The following is a 13,021-nucleotide window of genomic DNA, read 5'->3' as shown; positions in this document are numbered from 1 at the left end:
TCCTGTAAATCCCATTGATCACAGAAGATGCTGGTATTGGAAAGTGTCTAAATTAGTCTTCCAATCTCAAACTTTCACATCCCCATACAGGCTTTAGGGGCTACCACAGCCCAGCCAGCTGTACTCTTGCCTTCATCTATGTCTGGTGGAAAGTGGGCATGACTAGGGCTGCAGCTGGGCTCCAGTCCATGGGAATTGCCAAGCTGTACCTCCCCAGAATGATCCCCAGCCATCTTTGCAGCCACTACTAACATGAGATCGTGTCCTAGTTCTGGGCCATGTAGTAATAGAGGTCAGTAAATATATATTTTGTGGTTGAAATGAATGTACCATTGGCTGTGAAGCTCAATTTAAAAGGAGAAGGGTTCCCATCAAGCATGTAGCTTCATAAACCGATTACTTAAATGGTGGTCTGAATTTGTGTGTGTGCATGTGTATAATTCAGTGGCCCAGTGAGGTCTGATTTTAGTGTGCTTAGCCTAGAAAATCCCAACTCAGGAGACAGTAAAGGGTAAACCATCACAGAACGCACCTCTGGTTGTTGGTGGTGTGGGTGTTACAATGTAGGTACAATAGTTTCAATGCAATGTGCTGACTATTGTAAGAAGGCCTCAAGCCATTGAAGGGTTTTAAGCAGTCCTTTGATATGGTCTGGTGGTGTTGAAATTGTCAGTCATGCCTTTTAAGGCCTGAGAACATTCTATGGGCAATATTTCCTGCGGAACATAGTCAGAAGCTTTAAGGAAAACATTCTGTGGGTTTTTCCATCAGTCAGATATTTTGTTTCCTCCTGATCAGTTTCCTTGGACACAGTCAGTATGTTGGCAGTGAATGCTAGTGGAAATATGAAGCCTAAATACCACAGGTGCAGAGCAGGAGCTACCGAAGAAAACGCCATGGAAAGAGAGAATGAGAAAAAGAGATCCTTTAGGAAGTCTCACTCCAAGATGAAATGAACTTTCACTACATCAAGAGCTCGCAAGAAGGAAAGTTAAAATTCCAATAGCTGCCTTGGGATTAAGCAAGTGTTCTTGACTCAACCCAAACATGGCCAGCTGACCCCAATGTCTGGCTGACCCTAACATAGCTGGCTGACCCAAATTTTGCCCATCCCTTGAACCACATTTGAACCTTATGTAAGCCCTGAAGTTGTTTGGAAGTTCATTTGAAAATACTTTCTTTGTCTCCTGGTTTGAACTGAGAGTGCTCTGAGAAGAGCCATGTAGAACCACAGGGCAGAGAGCTCATTTTTTCATTTATATGTGTTTTTATGACCATTTCCCCAAAAGCGTTAGCCAAAGAGGGAATGATGTGCATTAAGAAACTCCATAATTGAAACAAGAACTCATAGACACAGACAATAGTTTAGTGGTTACCAGAGGGTCAGGGGGGTGGGGGGAGGGAGATGAGGGTAAGGGGGATCAAATATATGGTGATGGAAGGAGAACTGATTCTGGGTGGTGAACACACAATGGGATTTATTGATGATGTAATACGGAATTGTACACCTGAAATTATGTAATTTCATTAACAATTGTCACCCCAATAAATAAATTAAAAAAAAAAAAAGAAACTCCATAATTTGTGCATGGTGGTGTGAGCAAACACAGTTTCCCATCAAGGCAGTGTGGTAAGAGGCAAAGCACTCAGAAGCCATAGTTTTCGTGTCCTGCTGTAAGAAGCCATTCGAAGCATGCAGCTGAATGGATGACAGAGTGAACAAACGAAGGACTGCCAGCCAGGCCTGATGAAGGTATTTCAGCAAATATGAGACTAAACGAGAGCAACCACAGAAACCAAGGATCAGAAGGGGTTACCACTTTGGGGGTGTAAATAATCCCAGATGCTGGGCAAGAAGCAGAGACCTGTGATGTAGGCCCTGCTAGGTTCCCAGTCTGAGAATCACTGAGCAATAAATCTGGAACTCCATAGGCGATTCGTAGAAGGAGAGGTCTGGTATTGGATTCTCCGTGAAAGAGGAGTTGGGAGTCTGGCGAAGCCTTGAAAGGTGAAGAGGGTTTGGCTAGACTGAAGAGAGGGGAAGAATGTATCTTAGGTAACAGGCTGAGAAACAGCACAGAAGTGGTTTAAATCATGATGAGCATGTGACTGAGGAGGGTACTGGAGAGTGGTAGGGAGCTGGTTGGCCTTGAAGTGGGCAAGGGGCTAGGACATGTCCGACTAGGAGCGCAGGAGGGAGGAACAAGTCACCATGGCTCTTATGTTGAAGAGCAACGTCCCAGGTGACTGTTGTGGTAGAGTGGGCACCTCCTCACCCACCTCCTGGCTGACTCTTGCTTCTTGAAGAGCAGCTGAGGCTGGATGGAAATCCAGCAAACATTTCTGTTGCACTCCCAGGTGAACAGACCTGCAGATGTGTGCGAGGCAAGCCCCTCGCATGCTCCCGTGTCCAAAAATGAACCAACATGACGAAGACTAGATCACATGCTTTCAAAACAAACCAAGTGCCTCTTCCCTCTCATATGATTTGCCAGATGACAGATGATCCCAATCCCTGTAATTACTTAGATACTTTAATTGACTTTCAGTGGCAGTAATGAGTAACTGGAGTTCAGACTTGTAGAATTTCCTTCCTAATTGTCGCCCTTAAACTACTCATTATAGGGATAAATAACACACCACTTTATTTAAACCATTTCCTCCATTTGTGCAGTTCATGTAAATTCCAGCGGAAGTGTCACAGCATTTGCAGGCCTCTCGGAGAGCTGTTTGGGGGTGTGGAGTGTGGTATACCATTAAGAGAGCTTCTCAAGCTGGTTGGCTATTTCTTTTGAATTAGCAAGCCACAAGTTTCCAACACTGACGCACTTCCTAGTGCTTCAGATTTAAAAGGCTGTGGAAAGGATAATTGACCATAGCTTGTCAGCAAGAGAGATTTACTGTCATTAACACAAACTTAGATGAATTACTTTAATATCATGGAATATAAAATATGGCCAGATAGTTTCCTTTCCCAGTGAGTTAAGAGTACTTAAACAGCTTTTCACACTTCACTTCTGCATGTGGGTGTAAAGGAGGGAGGAAATCATAAAGGGCCCATGAGTGGGAGAGGAAAGGAGGGTGGGATTAACTTGGCAGAGGTAGGAAAAGGTAGATTTCAATATGTCAAATCAAATCCAGTGAACAGACCTCCTCGGGGTTGCTTATTTTCAGAGTACCATGAAAGCTACTTAGACATTCATTTTTTTTAAAAAAGTTTCTGACATTGATTTCTATTTTCTAGTGTAGCATTAATGTAGAAAATTCTATTACAACTAGGGTTCTTTGTGCTTTGACTCAATTGTAGGAATATTGTAAAGTAGATCACCACACCTTATTACACCATGGACACCTGTTTGGGAGACCTGAATTGTTTTATTCAGGGCAATGAAAATATGGCCCCTTAATATGTTCTATTTTGTTTTGTTTTTGAACCATCCATGCTTCTGAGGATTTTGTAAAAGAAAGCCAGTGCCCAGGCACAAAGAATGCCTAGAATTGCAGCAATTTATTTTCATTTTGCTTCCCCATAGTTCCTTTTGCAAAAACATTTGCCTCCTAACTCTTAGAACTCAGGGCAAGCCGTCACTGACAATTATTTCATTTTGGTTTTCGGGAGGAGGGCTTCCTTCCTGTCTGATCATTGAATCTCGATTTTCTTTGCAATCTGTCCCCTGCTTCAATGAAGATACACACATGTGGGCTTGGTTCCTGTTGTTATTGTAACTGAAATGGAGCTAATCTCACTCGTTGCTGTATGGCTCAGCGCTGCGGGTTAACATCTGTGAATGTTGATGCCAACTACTATTGCTTGATTAGTTGATTCATAGATTACTTAGATGGTAAACACTGTTCTTTCCCCTTTGTGTTTCTCAAGCACATTGTATCATACCTGGGAGGTGAAAGTAAGAGAAATTCCCTTTTGGAAGGAGGGGAGACAGCATATGCAGTTACTGCATATCTGACTGCTTCCCTTTCACCACTGAGTGCCATGGCAATAACATAGAGGGAAAAGAACATTTCATTAAATAACCTCATTTGTAGCATGTTGTTAAAAACACATAAACAGCAACAATCAACTTAATGGCACCACGAGCCCCGTTCTCTCCTTGCATTGACCATCATGTTCTAGGCCTGAAGGCCAGTGGGCTGGACTTCTCAGGGTCAGCGAGTGGTGAAATTCCAGAGACAAGGGGCTGCAGAGTCTCTAGCTGACTTCCAGTTTCTAACATTTTGAGTGAGTTGTTGCTTCACCTACATCTCATTAATCTGGCGATGGCTTGCCTTCAAATTGCTTTGAAAGAGTCATGGTCTGAGTTTCCTAATTCCATTTCCAACACTCAAAAATGGAGCACAGCCCCCAATCCCCTGGCTATTTCTCAAGACTTTGTATGTGTGTGTGTCACAGAGAAGAACATCACATTTATATTTAAAGAAAAAATGTTATGCAAAGAGGATAGCGGTATGGTGGAGAAAGATTTGAGGAAGTAACTTCAAAGTTGTTGAAACCCAGTTATAAGTTGCTTATTCCTTCATCCCTACAAGACAGGGAGGAAAGGGAACTTTTAAATTTAAATATGATAACCTGCCACTTTAGAAAGGAACTATCTTCATCAATGCCAGACGTGTGTGAAATGATGGCAACCTTCATACGAGAAAAAAGAAAATGGCAAGAAATAGTAGTGTACCTGACTAGGTTATATTAGTGCATGGTGATTCCTTATTATAATGAGGGGTCCTTTGAAGGTGTCCCACGTAGATTGGATCCAGGGCTGACCAGGATGACAACCTGTCCTCTTGAATGGATGGCCATGTTCCTTTTAAATGAAATCTGCATGCTCTGTCTCTGCTTGGTATGCACTTTTAACTGGCCCGTCATATGCCTGGCAGAGGGTCTGAGCCCAAGACAGCGTGGAAATGAGGCCTCAAGCAGATTGGAAATGTTTGCGGAAGTGTTGGGATTCACAGACTGGCTGCTGGTTACATCTGTGGCCAACCGTGTGCAAAGTGGACTTACTCCATTTGTGACGCCAGAATGCAGGAGGAAAAGGGAACTTTTAAATGTAAATCTAACCTGTCACTTTAGAAAGGCTTACCGGTATTAGCTTCTCTCTCCAGGGATGGCTTGGCCTATATGGCAGGTTATAAGGAAAGTTTGAAATTCACCAGAGAGATAGAAATAGAGATAAAGAAACGAAAGAAAAGGCCAAAGAAAGAGAGAAAAACATAAAGGTTGGATTTAGTTTCTATGCCTGTTTCATTTTTTTGCAATGGAATGCTTAATGCCTGTATTAAATATTTCACCTGGTTGTGTCCTAAGGAGTAAATGCCTTTCTGAATATGGGCGGTATGTGGTATGTGGTATGTGGCCATGCGTTCCTGGATTTCACCTGCCTTGAGAAACATGCCCCTTTCCACTTTCACCTGCACTCCCCTGACAGTCCAGTTCATCTTTCTGGAAATAGAGAGACCAACAGTTACCAGCAGCTTGCCCATGAGTACTATCGGGGAAGGTGTGGGAGGTGGCAAATGTTAAATCACTAATGAGACAAGGCTGTGTGTGGAATGACACTATCGAAAAAACTCGCACTTTTCTACAGTCATGATTTCCCCTAATCCTCACCAAGTCACAACGCTTGGGTGAACACAGAAGGGATTTTCTTTCTTTCTTTTGTTTTTCCCCCAATAGGAAAGGGACTGGGAGCTGGGAAGGAGAATTTTCACTTATTTTTTTTAATTAAAGTTTATTGGGTGTCAATGGTTAGTAAAGTCACATAGGTTTCAAGTGTACAATTCTATAACACATCATCTACATATCACCTTGTGTGTTCACCACCCAGAGTCAGTTCTCCTTCCGTCACCATATATTTGATCCCCTTTACCCTCATCTACCACCCCCTCTCCCCTTGCCCTCTGGTAACCACTAAACTATTGTCTGTGTCTGTGAGTTTTTGTTTCTTTATTTGTTTGTCTTGTTCCTTTGTTGCTTTCAGTTTAGTATCCCACATATCAGTGAAGTCCCTTGGTTCTCGATTTTTTCTGTACACAGAGGGGATTTTCAATCACTATACTAGGCCATGGATATTCTGTGGTATAGATTCTGATGGTTGACTTATATATATATATATATATATATATATATATATATATATATATATATATATATATATGTATATAATTTTATTATTTATTTATTTTGTCGTATATGACCTTTATTATGTTGAGGTAAGTTTCCTCTGTTCCCACTTTGCTGAGAATTTTTATCACAAATGGATGCTGTATTTTGATAAATGTATTTTCTGCATCTATTGATATGACTTTTATCTTTAATTTTGTTTATGTGGTGTATCACATTAATTGATTTGCAATATTAAACTAACTTTGCATCCCAGGAATAAATCCCACTTGATCATGGTATATGATCATTTCAATGTTTGCTGAATTCGGTTTGCTAATATTTTGTTGAGGATTTTTGCATCTATGTTTATCAGGTACATCTGCCTATGTTTTCTTTTTTTGTAATGTCTTTGTCTGGTTTTGGAATCAGGGTAATGGAGGCCTTGTAAAATGAGCTTGGGAGCCTTCCCTCTTCTTGAATTTTTTGGAGTGCTTTGAGAAGGGTAGGTGTTAATTCTTTTTTGAATATTTGGTAAAATATACCTGTGAAACCATCTGGTCCAGGACTTTTGTTTGTTAGGAGTTGACTTTAACATATTTGAATTTGGCATTAATATTTGCATATCCCCTATTGTTATGTGTTTTTCCCCAATTTAAATATTTTTTTTAATTTTCTTGCAAAGCAGTTTATACAATACAAAGAGGTATAAAGAAGTAAGTAAAAATAATCTCTAATTTTATCACTCATTGATAACCGATTGAATACTTTCTAAGTATTTATCTAAGATAAATATCTTTCTAGATATTTTTTCTATGCATGTATACACACAAACACATACAAGCAAAAACGAGCATACACATGTTCTTTCAAAAAACTTTTTTTTATTTAGAAACACATCATGCCCAAATTCCCATGCTCATAATTATATTCTACATCATTCTCTCAAATAGCTTCTTAGTATTAGTTGAATGGTTTCTTTTCACATTACTATAATGCACTTGTGATACATCTGTGCCCACATTTATGACATCTTAAGGATAAATTTCTAGAAGTAGACTGTTGATTTGAAGATTATGTATGATTGAATTGTTCTCTTATTGTCTCATATTGTCTTCTAGAAAATCATATCAATGAGAAGTATCATGAATGTATCCATGATATGGTTTTTTAAAAAGGCTGTTTATGTTTTTATTTCCTGCCTTTCCATGATACAGAAAAGATATCTAATTACTATGTAAGATGCTTCTAGAAGGAAAAGTCATGCTATGGATAGATGATAATTTTGTCAAATTATTTGTCCTCTTACAGTTCCTGGATTTTAGTTATTATTTTCTGTTCAAAACTAAAATTGCGAATGGTCATTTCTTTAAGTTTTTTTGTTATTTTCTGTAATGATTTTGTGATTTTAAGCTAATTATGCTGTGTGGGCATGGTGACTTTGGGGTAGTTTGTAGGCAGGCGCATATGTTGGATTTGTTTTGGAGTTTAAATTACAAAACAGAGTCCTATGGACTGTGTAATGTGAATGCAAGACTGAGGCCTAGTATGGCTCATCCCCATTAAGTCTGAAAAATCGTACCCCATCCATTGACCAACAGCAGGCAGCATATATATATTCAGACCTCTGTATGGTGATGGCATATGCCATGAAGACACATGCTAATACAGATGCAAATGTTCTTAGCCCATTACTAAAGAAACATGTCCATACTCTTGTGAATAAACAGAAGATAGGTGAACTGAGTGTCGTGTGTGGATGGGGGGCAAGGAGAGGTGAAGAGGGGATTATTGTGACAGAAAAGTATGGGACACTTTGGGGTAGGGTGAAAAAAATTAAGGACAGTAGCTGCTTTTCCCAGAAACCACCAGTTCTAGGTTTTTAAGACATGAACAAAATAATCAGATTAAGGCAAAAAAATGTAGTCCCATTGGCAAAAATGAAACTCAGACACAAAATAAACAATTGTATAAATTCAACAAGTTTGGTTTTTACTGATTTCAATGTGTGTGTGTGTGTGTGTGTGTGTGTGTGTGTGTCTGTGTGTGTGTCTGTGTTTAGCTATAAGTCTGCAGAGAGTTCATTTTTCAGTAGCAGGAAGACATACATCACTGAGCCTGATATATTGTATTCTGAAACTTAACTCTTTAAACATGAAATCACAGCCAGCCCCCCTGGGTGCAAACATAAGGCATGAGAACTAGCCCAGAAACATTGCCGTTATCATCTGTTGTCTGGACCCTTCATTAATATTTATAGAGCCCACAGATTAAGCATAGACCCCTCCAAAACTCAAGGAACTAACACCATACTCCGAAAATTGTTTAATCTGGGCTTTTCATGTAAAATCAAAATTTTAAAATGTTTGCAAATCTAAAAAAATAAAATGCCTCAAGATAAGCTACATGGCTTTAGAAAATTAATTCCCCCCTCCCCCTCATTGAGAACCTGTGTCCTGTTCTAAAATAACCCCGCAGCCAATTTTGGCTCCTTGTACTGTTTAAATGGTCCTTTCTGAACTGTATCCCAGAAGGATAATTTTCCTCGTCTCTCAATCGTCTTGTTTTCATATGCACTATGAAATAGCAAGAGTGGTGTACCTAGGACAGTTTATGGGACTTTAAATAAGTAATTTAACCTCTCAGAGCCTCAATTTTACCTCTCAATTAAGGACAATAATACCCACCTCTCAAGGTGTTATGAGAACTAAATTAAATATTACATGTGAAAAAGGTAAAACCATGTACAACAACAGCTGTGATTTCAGATAAAGAAACAGACCCAGGAAAGTTAAGTGGGCATACAGAAAGGTGGTCATTTCACTGCAGTGAATAGATTTTTTTCACAACTCTGATCTATGAACCCCCATAAGTGATTTTTCTACATCTATAAACATTACAAAGCTGACACAATGCTTTTAATGAAAATGGCAAAATATTTGTGCATGCCTGTTTTCTCATGTTCCTTGTACTTTCTTACTTGTTTCTTGCTTTAAAGTAACAGATGCCATTGAACATTGTCTGTCAACCTTAGTTTTAGTGGTGAAGGCTTAGGGTGGATTTTACCTAGTAGTTCACAAGCTCTCTCGGGGGTTCCTTAGCGTCTCAGAGTCTGTGTCTCTTGAAAGCTTCTGTGGTTGTTTCTGGAATGAGCGCCAGTGCTTACCTCAAACAGGTGTGTTAATATTCCAGCCTTCCTGACTTAAGGTTTTCCTCTTTGTCACCCATTAAAGATGGCTGCCTACTTATGAGCAACAGGGCAACAAAATATGATGATTCCCTTTACTTTTTTGCCCCTTCACACATCAACCAATGCAGGCCTACCCTTTGTCTTGCTCAAGCCATTGCCTGTTTGACATGACATGTGTTTTTCAACAAGCCCAGTGACTTGATTGCATCAAGGCCAGAGACACCCAAGACTCCAATGAAAAACATTGATTACAAGAAAGAGGAAGTTATAAGATACTCAGAATGACTTTTTAATAATGATTCACTGAAAGGAATTATTTTTTTCCTGCTGGCTATGGCTGCTGAAGTTGGTCACTGATGGCTGGACCTACCAACCTGGATCCCTAATTTTGGTTCCAAGGGTGGGGAGGTTCACTCCCCAGATCTCCAGTTATCCATAACAGCTTCCCTTCCACCCTGCTCCAACTCTCTTTAGTGTCATGATGAAAATAACAAAACCAGCAATAACAATAACTAGTACTTACATTAGTGCTTGCTATGTGCATGGAGCTTTCCTAAGCATAATAACTATATTAACTTGTTTAATATCTACACACAACCTACTTTATGATCTTAAGGAATCTGGGGACAGGAACTGCTGGTCAGAGCTATGATAGAAGCCACTGTCAGACTGTGGGGACTTTTAGTACCAAATAACGGTTCTCAGCTGGGGGTGGGGGTAGTTGACAATGTTTGGAAACATTTTTGATTGTTTCAACTGGGGAGTGCTACTGGCATCTAGTAGGTAGAGGCAAGAGATGCTGTTAAACATCCTAAATTGCACAGGTCAGTCCCTCCACAACAGAGTTATCCAGCCCAAAGTGTTATGAGTGTGAAGCTTGAGAAATTCTGGTGCCATGTCATTTAAGTGCTCTTGCCCAGATTGTCTAAATTCCAATCCTGCTTCTGCAGAGTACCAGCTGTGGATCTTGGGCAAGTTGGTGAACCTCTTTCTGCCTCAGTCTTCTCATGTTTAAAATGGTATGACTATAGCAATATTCCATCACGGGGTTGATGTCACAATTGAATGTATTAGTACATACAAAATGCTTAGCTCAGTGTCTGGCATGTACCACGTGCCAGCTGCTAAGCGCACCACGTGTGAGTTGCTATTTTTATTATATAGAGCCCCTCTAGCCTTAGGGAGACAAACTGACCTCTCTTTAGTCTTGAGAAGATGCCTTCAGTTTGTGCCATCTCCATCTTAATCCTAAAAAGAATGTCCTATCTTAGCCCTCTAGGAAATTCAGGAGAAGTTATCTTTGATGCGTTTCAATGAAATATCTCTTCCTCATCTTTTTTTCTGCATCTTGTTTTACAAAAGAAAGTCCTGCATTTGTATTTTATTGCTTCACAGTTCCCGGGCCTCCCCTCCAAGGACTAGGCTATCCACCTCTTCCCACTGCATCACCATGCCAGGTGTTATGCTTTGTGACAAGGAAGCCTGTTTATGACGTCATCAAAGTCTACATCCCTCTCTAAGATGGGTGTTCTCAGCAAGTACATAAGGAAAACCATGTCTTTTTTTTTTTTTTTTAAGATTTCATTGGGGAAGGGGAACAGGACTTTATTGGGGAACAGTGTGTACTTCCAGAACTTTTTTCCACGTCAAGTTGTTGTCCTTTCAATCTTAGTTGTGGAGGGTGCCATTCAGCTTCAAGTTGTTGTCCCTTCAGTCTTAGTTGTGGAGGGCGCAGCTCAGCTCCAGGTCCTTGCCGTTGCTAGTTGCAGGGGGTGCAGCCCACCATCCTTTGCGGGAGTCGAGGAATCGAACTGGCAACCTTGTGGTTGAGAGCCCACTAGCCCAGTGGGAATTGAACCTGCAGCCTTCGGAGTTAAGAGCATGGAACTCTAACCACCTGAGCCACCGGGCCAGCCCAAAAACCATGTCTTTTTAATCATCAGGCAAAATTATGGGCTGATATCCCTGGAATTATCTAGGAACTGGGACAGAGAGAGGTTTACTAACTTACCTGAGTTACTCAACCTGAGTGAGTGAGTTAGGAATCTATATAGCCTCTGGCCTCCCACTTCCATTGTTCTTGGCATTTCTCACTAGGGGAATATTAGTGAACTATGCCTACATTTCAGGTCTTCAGAATCTCATGCAATTATTTACTATGTTTTTGTGGTGGGAGAAGCTCTTTAAACTTAAGTTGGTACATGATTACAATTCAGAGTATCTGGGTATTTCCTAGCTGATGGAACAGGCCTGCTAGAAGAGTCTACCAATAGACCGAAACTTCTTCCGAAAGGGAAAGAAAGCTTAAAAAGTGTGACCTCGTCCTAAAACTTCAGAGGTATGAGAATAAGGAATAGTCCTGAGAACAGAACGGTGTCTGTCAGTTAGTCCCCATGAAGATGAGACCTCTCTGAGCCCGGTGAGTTTATATGCGATTCCTGTGGGAAGCAAGGGAGAAGTAAGTAAATCTGAAAGAGTCATTTTAGGAAAACGTTACAAAATTTTGTGTTCCAGGAGCTCTGCTGTGTTTACCTAATAGAATGTGAAAGGAAACAGAACACTGAACAGTTTGGCATGTGGAGGGTTCTGGTGCCTCCACTGAAGGGGAAACATCTGTTCTGGGAGGTTATGGCAGTACCATCAGATTCCTGAGGAAAGATGGCAGAGAAGGAGTAGTACCCTCTAGAGGGGACACGAGACCCTCACTGGGGACTCAGGAGACATTCCTTGGAAATATTTCTGTAGGCAAGAGCCTATGAATTTTGATTTGTCAAGTTACCACATTGGAATACACAGGCCTGAGGAAATGGATGGTGTTTGAAATTTCACAAAGATTTTTCTACCTCAAAATGTTAACAAATATGGCAGTTTGTTACAGTTTTCTTTCAGTCCTTCAAATTGGCATTTCCGGTGGTATGCACTGTAGACTATTACTTTCAAAAGCCTGCAAGACATTGCTAGAAATAATATACTTACAGAACAGCCTGAAACCCTGGAAGAATGGTCTCATCATGTCATTTATGAATTACCTTAATATCAGATGGGGCATTCACAGCAATCAAAACACATTAATTTTAAATGACGTTCTGTGTTTTAGACCATAACTGCTATACCCATATTGAAGCAGTTTAAATATAAATGAGGTCCACAAAAATGTCAAGCAAAATGCAACTGCCAAAATTATAAGATCGTTCGCAAATGTTTGAATGGCAGCCCAGGGCTAGGCCTTAAAACGTTAGGAAGGAACTTCCCAAAAGAAATTCAAACTCTGCAAGCAGATACATTTTGGAATTCCATCCACTTGGAATTCCTTTATCCAGTATGTTGACTGCCTATGTGTACCTGACATAGGTAATGGAGGTGATTGAGGTTTTGTGAAGCTTCCAAGAGGAGACTGGTGAAGAGAGTTAGTGTCTCAATTATCTATTAATGGTTAACAAACCATCCCAAAACTTGGGAGCTGAAAACAACAATTTTATCAACTCTTATAATTCTGCAATTCTGCAACTCTTATAATTCTAGAATTCTCTTATAATTCTATAACTCTTATAACTCTTATAATTTATCAACTCTTATAAGTTGATTTGGCTCAGCTAGGCGGTTCTTCTCTTGGAGTCTCTCATGTGGTGAGAGATAGATGGTTGCATGAGCTGGATCATCCAAGATGACTCCACTCACCTGTCTCAGGCATTGGCAGGGTTGGCTGGAAGGCAGAG

Source organism: Rhinolophus hipposideros, assembly GCF_964194185.1.
Source record: "Rhinolophus hipposideros genome assembly, chromosome: 18".
Classification (NCBI taxonomy): Eukaryota; Metazoa; Chordata; class Mammalia; order Chiroptera; family Rhinolophidae; genus Rhinolophus; species Rhinolophus hipposideros.
This window is presented reverse-complemented; position numbering follows the sequence as displayed.